Source organism: Coenobita brevimanus, chromosome 18 (assembly GCF_032717465.1).
Source record: "Coenobita brevimanus isolate Jiangsu-jjx chromosome 18, ASM3271746v2, whole genome shotgun sequence".
In the NCBI taxonomy this organism is placed as follows: domain Eukaryota; kingdom Metazoa; phylum Arthropoda; class Malacostraca; order Decapoda; family Coenobitidae; genus Coenobita; species Coenobita brevimanus.
This window is the reverse complement of record NC_136971.1, coordinates 28,778,222-28,790,721: the sequence shown is the minus strand read 5'-3', so window position 1 is coordinate 28,790,721 and position 12,500 is coordinate 28,778,222.

Sequence of the window (12,500 nt, the reverse complement as noted above, 5' to 3'; positions counted from 1 at the left end):
TGACGTCACCTTGCAACTTACCCCCTACAACGTACATGTGCAAAACTTTCCACAATACTTCTCTGTCCACTTTGTCATATGCTTTTTCCAGAACCATGAATGCCATAAACACCTTATGGTCCTTCTCACAAGCCTTCTCTACTATCTGTCTCACTGCAAATATTTGGTCCACACATCCTCTGTCAGTCCTAAAACCACCCTGTTCATCACTCACTAGGACTTCTGATATCTCTCTTACTTTCTTTATAATAATTCTTCCATATAGCTTCCCTACCACACTTAGTAAACTTATGCCACGATAATTCTTGCACTCACTTCGTGTACCTTTATTTTTGTACAGGAGTATAATCACAGCCATCTTCCACTCTGCAGGCACAGTTTCACTCATCCATGCCTTCTTACATATCTCCAACAGGCACTTCATTCCACTCTCTCCACTACACTTAAGCACCTCTGTATACACCTCGTCAACCGCAGCTGCTTTCCCATTTTTCAGCCGCTTCATAGCACTCTTCACCTGTGTGAGTGTCATGTCTCCTGGTAGGCCTACTGCATTCCTTCTCTGCACACCCCCAAAACTAATCATGTTTACAGCCGCTCTGCTCTTTCTCTATTTCCAATCATCAGGCTTTCAAAATATTCTTTCCATCTGGTCCTTACTTCATCTCCATGGGTTAATAATCTACCACCTACATCCTTCACACCATCACATTTCTTTCCACTTTCACTTCTACATTTCCGCACCTCTTTCCAGAATAACTTTCTTTTTTCAGGGTAGTTCGCATTCATTTTTCTGCCTAGATCCTCATTTACCAACTTCTTTTTCCTCTTCACTAGTCTCTTTACGTGCTTCTTGCTTTCAACATATTCAGTTCTTATTTCAACTGAACCCCTGTTCTGTAACCACTTTAGCCACTTCCTCCTCTTTTCCTCCAAGCTCTCTTTACCTCCTCATCCCACCATGCTGTACCTTTCTTCTTTGTTGTTACTCTTGCCACACCACACACCGCTTTAGCATTCCTAACTAAGCAAACCCTATATGCATTCCACAGGTTGTCCAGATCCATTTCATTCCAATTCAATAATTCTAACTCCTCCTCTACTGTGGTCCTGTAATCATCTGCCATTTCTTTGATCCTCAACTTCTTAACTTTCAGTCTTTCTACCTGACTGCTTCTCTCTCTCCTGATCCACCTCACTCCTCTTAGCTTGATCTTGCATACCACAATCATATATTTTTTTTTTATGCGAGGAAGAAGGAACCAAAGGCCATGAGCCCGCAGTAACAGTCCCCTCCAAGAGAAAAACAAAATACAATAGAGAGCCAAATTCAAGATCCGATCATTTTGAGATGCCTGGACACACTGCGTTTGAAAGACTGGAGATCATAGGCAGCAGGAAATACAGACAGAGGGAGACAGTTCCAGAGCTGACCTGTTGCATAAATGAAAGACTGGGAGTAACGGTTAACTCTTGCATTAGAGAGTTGGACAGAAAAGGGATGAGAGTTTGCTGCCAGACGGGTGCTACGCGCCCGTCGTAGAGGTGGAGGAATGCAAGCAGACAGTTCAGAGGAGCAGTGACCATTAAAGTAGCGATAGAAAAGTGATAAAGATGCAACAGTGCGGCGAAGAGACAGAGGTTGAAGGGAGTCAGTAAGAGGAGGAGAGTTAATGAGACGAAAAGCTTTTGACTACACACTATTAAGAAGAGCTGTATTTGGGGAGCCTCCCCACACATGAGAGTTGTACTCCACACAGGGGCAGATAAAACCCATGTATAGAGTCAACAATTGTACAGGGGTAAAGAAAGAGCAAAGTCGGCTTAGCACACCCAATCTCTTGGAAGCAGATTTTACAAGAGATGTAATATGATCTTTCCAAGATAAGTCCCGAGTAAATGAAACCCCAAGCATGTTCAAGGATGATGCAGGATTAAGCTGAATATTATTAAACATTAATGGGTATACTTGTGGAAGATTTTGTCGGGTTGATAGGTGTAAGAACTGAGTCTTAGATGCATTAAAAACAACCAGATTATTTTTACCCCAGTCAGAGATACGAGCCAAGTCAGACATTAGGTGTGCCATAGCCTCATCCCTAGTTTGTTGAAGTAACTGTTGAGATGGGCGTTGCGGTAACCGAATGGAAAGGTGAAGGGTGGAGTCATCAGCGTATGAGTGGATAGGGTTAGATGTACAGCTTAGAAGATCATTGATGAATAAAAGGAAGAGAGTTGGTGATAGGACAGAGCCCTGAGGAACACCACTGTTGATAGATCTAGGAGAAGAACGATGGCCATCTACAACAGCGGCTATAGAACGACCAGAAAGGAAGCTAGTGATGAAGGCACAGATAGGATAGAAACCGTAGGAGGGCAGTTTGGAAATTAAAGATTTATGCCAGACTCGATCGAAAGCCTTTGAGATGTCAAGTGCAATGGCAAAGCTTTCGCCAAAGTCCCGAAAGGAGGATGACCAGGAGTCTGAAAGGTAGGTGAGAAGATCGCCAGTGGAGCGTCCCTGACGGAACCCATACTGACGATCGGAAAGAAGGTTGTGATAGGAAAGATGCCTTAAAATTTTTCTATTGAGAATTGACTCGAAAACTTTTGAAATACAGGACGTTAAAGCAATTGGACGATAGTTGGAGCATTGGGAGTGGTCACCCTTCTTTGGGACTGGCTGAATGAGAGCAAACTTCCAGCAAGAAGGAAAGGTACAAGATGACAGACAAAGGCAAAAGAGTTTGCCTAGGCAGGGTGTAAGCACAGAAGCACAGTTCTTGAGAACAACAGGAGGGACCCCATCAGGCCCATATGCCTTGTTAGTACTGAGGCCAGTGATGGCAGAAAATATATCAACTGAAGACATTTTAATATCAGCCATGAGGAAGTCAGAGGGGGGAAGTGATGGAGGAACAGCACCGGAATCATCTAAGGTGGAATTGGAGGAGAAAGTCTGTGCGAAGAGATCTGCTTTATCAGTAGAAGAAATAGCTACAGAACCATCAGAGTAGAAAAGAGGAGAGAAGGATGATGAGGTAAAGTTGTTAGAAAGATTTTTGGCAAGGTGCCAGAAGGAGCAGGAAGAATTCGAGTTGGAGAGTTGAGAGCATTTAGTATGGATGAAATTATTTTTAGTAGAGCGAAGAACAGAGCACGATTCTGGGCAGAAACGTAAAGATGATGTGATTCAGGGGTGGGTTGGCTCCGGTACCTTTTGTAGGCCCTCTCCTTGTTGCGGACAGCATTAGAACAAGCGTGATTAAACCAAGGCTTTCTTGCGTTAGTCAAAGAATATGAGAAATGAATGTATGCTTCCATGCCTGAGAGAATAACCTCCGTAATGTGCAAGGCACACTCAGATGGCTCCCGGCCATGGAAGCAATAATCATTCCAGGGAAAATCAAAGAAGTACTTCCTGAGGGCCTCCCAGTCCGCGGCTCCAAAATGCCACAGACGACGTTTCCCTGGAGGGTCCACAGGCCGTACCGGAGTGATAGGACAGGTTAAGGTAATAAGGTTGTGATCGGAGGAGCCCAACGGAGAGAAAAGATTAACAGAGTAAGTAGAAGGATTAGTTGTGAGGAAGAAGTCAAGTATGTTGGGACTCACTCCAAGGCAGTCAGGGATACGGGTAGGGTGCTGTACAAGCTGCTCTAGGTTATTAAGGATAGAAAAGATGTAGGCTAGTTCACCAGGTGGATCCGTGAAAGGAGAGGAGAGCCAAAGGTGGTGGTGAACATTGAACTCTCCTAGAATGGAGATTTCAGAGAAAGGAGAAATGGATAGAATGTGTTCCATCATAGAAGCAAGATAGTCGAAGAATTTTTGATAGTCAGTAGAATTAGGAGATAAGTAAACAGCACAGATATATTTAGTCAGAGAGTGACAGGAAAGCCGAAGCCAGAGTGTAGAGAATTCAGAAGAATCGAGTTCAGAAATACGAGAGCAAGATAAGTCATTGCGTATATATACACAACAGCCACCTTTGGCTTTGAAATGAGTATAGAGAAAGTAGGAGGATACAGAAAAGGGTTTGCTGTCTGTTGCCTCAGACAGCTGTGCTCTGTTAGAAAAAGAAGGTGAGGTTTAGAGGAGGAGAGGTGGTGCTCAACAGAGCGAAAGTTAGAGGAAAGGCCGCGAATGTTGCAGAAATGAAGAAGAAGAGAGTCAGACAGTGGTTCCAGGCACCTCGAGTCATCACCGGGAGAGGGGAGGATGGTGGGGGCATTTATGGTCCCCCCCCCTGGGGACTCCGAGGCTTCGTGAAGAGACGCCATTTTAGTTAAATTTTGAATAGGAAGTGTAGTGTGTACTGTGCATGTAGTTTGGTGTAGATAGTTAGAGAAATTTGTACTGGAGAGCATGCTGGCCTACTCTCTGTGTAACTGAGACACTGAAAAAGTTCAGCAAAGGGGGATGGTCAGGAGCTAGTCCTGAGGGCTGATGAAACGGGAGCTCCAGCACTCCCTGTCATCAGCTTTCCATCAACCTCGGAAGTACTGCCCTGCTCGACTGGTGCTACAGTCTGACAGACCTTCACATCGTCCTCTCACGGCCCTTGTATCAGCAACCATTCCCATCATCGACCTCTCTACGAGCACGTAATCATCCAGACTTCTTTTAGCACGATCCCCGTTCCCTCTATACCATGTATATTTATGTGCATCTCCGTGTTTGAAGTACGAGTTACAAATGCACAACCTCCTCTCCTGACACATATCCTTTAGTCCAGCGTTTCTCCCGGAACCCTAGGGTTCCGCGGGAAGTCGCTAGGGGTTCCCAGAGAAATAGTGATAAATAGGCTAATTATATGTAAATGCATTTTTGAGTCATATCTGTGTTTAATTTCATATTCGTAATTTTACTATACACGCACGGCATATTCTTGGAATATTCTTAGGTATTATCTTAAAGTCTTAGCCTGTTATATCATTTAAAAGTATAATAATTATGGGGAATATACTTAGCGACGTCTTTACGGCGCCAGCGTGAAACCGCCTTTAGTGGTCAGTAAACAGGAGCTATACCTGACGGATTCGTGTATCATCAAGTTACTCGAGTGCAGGACAGATGCACAGTCTCCATCAGTCCCGCATGCAGTATGCACTTCCTGGCGTGCAGGTACAGTCCCTCATTCACCCACGTTGTTTAGTAAATGATACCCATCATTTAGGGATTTAATATGAATTTTAACAGTTTAAGTATGTTTATGATTTTGTTAGTTTATGAGAAGTTTGTGTGTGTGTTTTCTCTCTCTCTGTCCCTTCCAAGGTTAGTTGTTCAGTTTGCCCTAATTTGCTTCAGTTTTATTTAAGTTTTATTTATCAAGTTATTGGAGTAAAATTTGTAGTTATCTGTTTTCGTTGTGTTTATATGTGTTATTTATGATACTGGTTATTTATGTTTATTTTTCTGTGTGAATGAAAACCTCCATATAAGGTCCCTTGAACAAGCAGTTTGATTTCAGTTATTTATTTATTTTTATTTATTTATTATTTTTTGCATTGTCAATAAACTTGAGATAAACCTAAGTTACTTTTTACTTAAACCAGTTATCAGACTGATAACTGATTCAGAGGAGAGATTGAGACAGTTGGTAGAGGAGTTTGGAAGGGTGTGTGAAAGGAGGAAATTGAAAGTAAATGAGAATAAGAGTAAAGTGATGAAGTGTACGAGGTTGATAGATGGTAGGAGGATGAATATAGTTTTGAATGGTGATTTGCTTGAGGAGGTAGAGTGTTTTAAATATCTAGGGTCACATGTTGCTGTGGATGGAAGAATAGATGCAGAAGTGAAGTTTAGAATAAATGAAGTAGGAAAGGTGATGGGAGGAATGAAAAAAGTGTTTAAATGTTGTTCGCTTAGAATGGATGTAAAGAGAAGGCTGTATGAGGGTGTTGTGGTACCGACTGCATTATATGGGGCTGAAACATGGAATATGGGTGTAGCAGAGAGGAAAAGTTTGAATGTAACGGAGATGAGGTGTCTGAGAAGTATATGTGGAGTGACGCGTATGGATCGGGTGCGAAATGATGAAGTGCGAAGGAGAACTGGAGTTGTTCGGGAGATGGCTGGTAGAGTTGAGCAGAGGGTGTTGCGCTGGTTTGGGCATATGGAGAGAATGGATAATGAGCGATTGGTGAAAAAAATAACTAGGTCTGATGTGAGAGGTGTAAGGCTGAGAGGAAGACCACGAATAGGATGGATGGACAGTGTGAAGAGAGCGCTGGATGCGAGAGGGATGTCTGTTGAGCAAGGAAGAGTGGTTGTGCGTGACAGAAATAAATGGAGAGAAATTGTGAATGAATAAGTGATGACGCAGCCCTGAGGGGATATTCTCCCGCATTTGGTCTGATCAGCTAGTCAGGTCAGGTGCGGGTAAGGGGATGGGTCTGTTATGATGTGGCAGGGGTAAACCAGTTCTGCTGTCGGGCCCTGCTGCGGATGTCACTGATTGCATTGCGCAGTTGACCCTTGTGCGGTGTGGTGCGGTGAGGATCTGTCCGTTCTCCCCTTTGGGGCTAAGATGCGAATGAATGTGTTTGAATGGATGAGTAAATGGGGAGTGTGTCGTCCTGTCTCGGCTACCTCCCTTTCCTTGGGGGAAGCAGCCTAGATATATAGATAGATAGTTATCAGAAAAAAATATATTATGTTCTCCTTGTGAACACTTAAGTTTATACATGAGAAAGAAAGATAATAATGATATATAATAATTTTTATGTAAGGTTCTCTGAGACATGAAAATTATTTCAAGGGTTCCATAAGGATAAAAAGGTCGAGAAACGCTGTTGTAGATGGTTTACTCAAAGTTTTCTTATCAGCTTTTCTAGTACCTTACAACACTGGTCAGTGACACTGGCCGGTAGTTGAGTGGATTCTGTCTATTCCCTTTCTTGAATAAGGGAACAATGTTTGCTTTCTTCCAAATATCTGGTAGTTTACCTTGACCTAATAAGTTTCCTTGAATATTACATATAATGGTCTGCTTAACACTTCTGCACATTCATGAAGCACCCAACCTGAAATATTGTCAGGACCATTTGCTTTTCCTATGTCTGATTTACTTAACTCTTTCTGTACTTCTTTTTCTGATATTTGTATATCTGGTAATACATGTGGGCATGCGTGTTTCATATCATCTCTCTCAAAACTATCTTCTTCCCTAAAAACTGATTGGGAATTTTTTTTTAGTTCTCCACAAATATCTTTCTTTTGTGTATAGATGATTCCCTCGTCCGTAATGGACTGTATTTTATCTTTAACTTTGGTTTTGCTTCGGATGTAGCCATAAAATAGCTTAGGTTGACCACTGTTTATATTTATAATGTCTTCCTAGAACTGTCTTTGAGGGTCTCTCCTTATCCTAGTATAATCATTTCTTGCCTGTTTATAGCTGATATATGCCCTCTCACTATTGTGTCTTATGTATCGATTCCATAGCAAATCTCTTTTTTCTTTTGATTTTTTTTACATTCTGTATTAAACCAATTCTTTACTTTCATCTCTGTTTCTTTGTACCGAGGGATGTAATTCTGGACTCCAATTTCATAAAATTCACAGAATTGTATATAACACTTAAATCTTGTCCTCTAAGTTCCTTTTCCATCTGTTTCTAAGAAGTACTTCTTTAGGTCATGGTAGTTGTCCTTTTTGTAGGTGAGACTCTTTTTGTAACTCTCATTCCTGGTAACTTTGTCACATCCAATCCTGAGGTTGCAGTTTAATGTTGCATAGTCGCTTTTGCCGAATGGAGGGTGATACATTATACTGTCAACATCATTTTATTTCCTAGTAAATATAAGATCTAGAACTGATGGATCATCAAGTCCTCTTTTTCTGATGTTTTCCTTTACATGTTGTGTTAGGAAAAACTCCCACACAAGATCCAGGGGCTTTTGATCCCAACAGCTTTCTTGGCTTCTTACATCTGGAGTATTCCAATTTATACTTGTATTGAAAGCTCCAGTTAATATAATTCTTTCCGATTTCTCTTCCATTCTCTGTGGTAGTGCTCATTAACTCTGAAATGTACTTTCTGCCAGGTTTTCATATTCGCCTCTTTCCCAGGTATTTGTTTTGGGTGGCAAGCATAAATTTGCCACAATTACTTTCCCTTCAGATGTGTTAATCTCCGCTGCAATTAGTTCTACTTGTGAGAATATATCTAGTTCTATTTTTTCGACTTGTAGATTTTTCTTTTTTACTATTATAATTTCTCCTTTTTTTCTTAAATTTCTGTCTCTTCTCCTTATACTGTATTCTTCTAAGTTTTGGGTATCATTTGATATCTTTGAGGTTATTTTTGTTTGTTAGGCAAATAATATGTGGTTCTTTTTCTTTGGTATAGTCTTTCATCTCAAATAATTTTGACATCATTCCATCTATATTTGAGTACATCAACTTAATCATCTTGTTTATATACTTGCCATAGCTTGAGTCTACTACTTTCTTCTTTTTATTCCCCGTTGGTTATGTATCACATTCATATCTGCAATCTAATTGCTTTGTAAAAAAAAATTAACTCTTCCTCTGGTCTTTCCTTGTTCTTTGTTGTTGCTTCCTCCCTCTTCTCATTTAGTATTCCCAATCCCTCTTTAGTTATGCATTTTTCTATCCATACTTATTAAATTCCCCCTTTTCCATGAGTTTGTTTGCATTTGTTAGTATATCCTCCACAGTGTTCACACTCTCGAAGGTTACTTTCAGTGGCCTTGATTTATATCTCATATTTTCCTAGCCTTTTGTGTTCCTCTATGTCTTTATCGCAGATATCCTCTGATGCTTCCTTCAGTATGTTAATTATGTTTACCATCTCCATTTTCACTCGAAATTTTGTTTCTTATTTTCTCTTCATCTATACCACTGTATACTACAGATTTGTTGATATCTGCTGAATCTTTGACCAGTTTTAGGTTGTTTTTAATGATTTCTTTCACTTTCTTTCTAATGCATTTTTCATCGCCTTTTGTTTCTAAGTCTTTCCCTACTTTCACCATTTCATCATACGTGGTGTGTACGTCACCTTTACACTTTCTCATCATTTCGTTCAAAAGGTTTAACTTCTCTTCATTATCACTGCGTTGGTGTGTCAGACTGCTTGCATACCTAATTGTTTCTGTATCATTTCTGAACTCCTCCAAAATACTCTCATGGTTGATAACTGTACTCTCCATTTCACTAGGCTTCCTTCTAAGTGAAACTACCTCAACTGACAGGTCATCTATTGTTGTGTCTTTTTTGTTTAATTCCTTTGCTAATTTTTCATTTTCTTCTGCATACGTAATTCCTCCTTAGTTTCATCTATTTCACTTCGAAAAGTTTTCCCTAGTTTATTTACTCTCCGTACTAATTTATTATAATGTTTCCATTTCAACCAGTTCTGGATAGAAATCATTAACTTGTTTTCCGCACTTATCCCTTCTCTTAACTCCTTCCATATTCATTCATTCATTCATTGCCAGACGCCATGTATCCCACACGGGGTGGCCAAGGGCTTAGAGTTAATTGTTTTACAGGGAGGGGAACTAATCCTCCACCAACCCCACTTGACATGTAGGGATGCCAACAGCATCTGGTGTTCCCAGGCGGTCACCCATCCAAGTACTAACCAGACCCAACGTTACTTAACTTCGCTGATACACCCAAACCATGCCTAATTATACCTATCTATCTGTCTGCCTATCTATCTTACAAAAAATGGTGCTCATCTTGCGATAATTATTACTTGAAAAAAAAAAAATCAACTTTTGCTTTCAAGATTGCGTCTCCCTGCCACCCACATGGTGGTAGATGACACCCAGCTGATGCGTTGTATCAGTGGATTCTTGCACTAATTGGATGTATTCTGTTATTTGAAGAGCACTTTTGCTAATACTTGCTGTACTATATTAGAACATCACTCAATTTAACCTAGTACAGAGCTTGACACATTTAGGAATGGCCAGTTGTGGACAAAGTTGGCCAGTGCAGTGAAGTGACGGGTGTCTTCTATCTCTCCCTCTCTCGCTGTGTGTGTGTGTGTGTGTGTGTGTGTGTGTGTGTGTGTGTGTGTGTGTGTGTGTGTGTGTGTGTGCGCGCGCACGCGCGCGCAATTGTTTATTCTGACTGGCTGTCTGACTAATTCTCATAGATTCCGTTCCTAATTTTCGTCTAGGAGATTTCGATGGCTTAAGAGCTTATTTTCGAACGGTATTCCACAGGGAGATTAGCTATTTGAGGGAATGCCAGGTCAGTGAGGAACCCCAGGTCATAGTTGAAGGGCAGGAAACACGTGGGAATATCCGTCAGGTGTCTGTGAAGGGGGAGGTGGTAGATGGGAATGTAGTCCAGGTGACGGGAATTAACTCAGCTCCAGTACCAAGCAGACGTTCGATCAGTGAGAAATATAACGAGTTAATAAATATAATACACTGAGGCCAAGATAGATATATCCCTTCAAAACCGTTTACAACGAATAATTCAGAACCAAGATGGTTAAACAACAGATTAAAATCTCTCATAGGCCAAAGGAAAGGATTATATAGAAAAATAAAACGTGGAGCGGAACACTTACGTAACCGGTACACGATTTTAAATAGAGAAGTAAAGAGGGAGATAAGAAAAGCAAAGAGAAGTTATGAAATTAAGGTTTCCAGTGAATCAAAAGAAAACCCCAAGGGTTTTTATCAAATGTACCGTACGAAAAATAAAGATAGGATAGGACCACTCAGAACAGAATCAGGTGACATTACCAGTGAAGATAAAGAAATGTGCTCCATCCTAAATAATTATTTCATATCAGTATTCACCAAGGAAAATCTAGACCTGGTCCCTCAAGCAGCAAATATTTATGATGAGAATACGGAAAATATTCTTAGTAAAATAATCATTAGTAAGGAGGACGTATTGAAAGAAATTAATAAGTTAAAACCTCAAAAATCGCCAGGTCCGGACGATACATACGCAAAAATTATAAAAGAAACCAAAGAAGAATTATGTCAGCCACTTTTAACATTATTTAATGACTCTTTAAGTTCAGGAGGAGTTCCAGAGGCGTGGAAGACCGCAAACGTAGTGCCCATCTATAAAAAGGGTGATAAATCAGCTGCGTCGAATTATCGTCCGATAAGTCTAACGTCAATAGTAGGAAAAATGTTAAGTCAATTTTGGCAAATAAGATTAGAGAACACTTAGAAAGATTTAATCTTATAAACGAAAGTCTGCACGGATTCAGGCAAAGACGATCCTGCCTCACAAACTTGTCATTCTACTCGGAGGTCTATGAGGCAGTAGATAGTGATAAAGCTTACGATGTTATTTATCTGGACTTTAGTAAAGCTTTTGATAGGGTCCCACACGAAAGGTTAGTTAGAAAGGTTCGAGCACACGGTATAGACGGCGATATCTTAAAATGGATAGAATCCTGGCTGAAAAGGACGAAAGCAGAGAGTATTAATAAATGGAACTAAGTCGGATTGGGGATTAGTAACTAGCGGTGTACCACAGGGTTCAGTACTCGGTCCCTTATTATTTATTATATATATAAGTGATCTAGACTTAGGAGTCAATAGCAGCATCAGCAAATTTGCCGACGATACAAAAATAGGGCGTATCATTAACTCGAATGACGATTGCAATAATTTACAAAAAGACCTCGATACATTGTCCAAATGGCCTAAAACTTGGCAAATGGAATTTAACGTTGAAAAATGTAAAGTACTTAACGTAGGCAAGACCATCGGAGACACTAAATACAGCTTAGATAACAAAGAAATTAGCAAAACGGAATGCGAGAGGGATCTAGGAGTTATGGTTAGTAACGACCTTAAACCAAGGCAACAGTGTATTAATGCGAGAAATAAAGCAAATAGGGTCCTAGGATTTATTTCGAGAAGCGTGAGCAATAGATCATCAAAAGTAATACTGAAACTTTATCTAGCATTAGTAAGGCCACATTTAGACTACGCATACAATTTTGGTGTCCTTACTATAGAATGGATATTAATTCGTTACAAAATGTACAGAGAAGAATGACAAAAATGATACATGACGTCCGTAACCTGTCATATGAAGACAGACTGAAAAAACTAAGTCTGCATTCGCTAGAGAGGCGTACTGTAGAGTAAGGGGAGACTTAATTGAGATGTTTAAGTGGATGAAGGGTATAAATAAGGGAGATATTAGCAAGGTACTTAAAGTGAGCATACAGGATAGAACTAGAAATAAAGGTTTCAACCTAGAAAAATTCCGTTTCAATAAGGAAATAGGTAGAAATTGGTTTGGTAATAGAGTAGTAGACGAATGGAATAAGCTACCTAGTAAAGTAGTTGCTGTCTCTTCCATTGAGAGTTTCAAGCATAGGCTAGATAAGCATATGACAAATAAGGGGTGGATATAGAAAAAAGATAATCTTATAACCAATACTAATTCTTTTTTTTTTTTCCTTTTCAGGTTACACTATGATAGTCTCTATTCTCCTTTCACACTTTCCTGTAAAATGTCCTCGCCAGTTT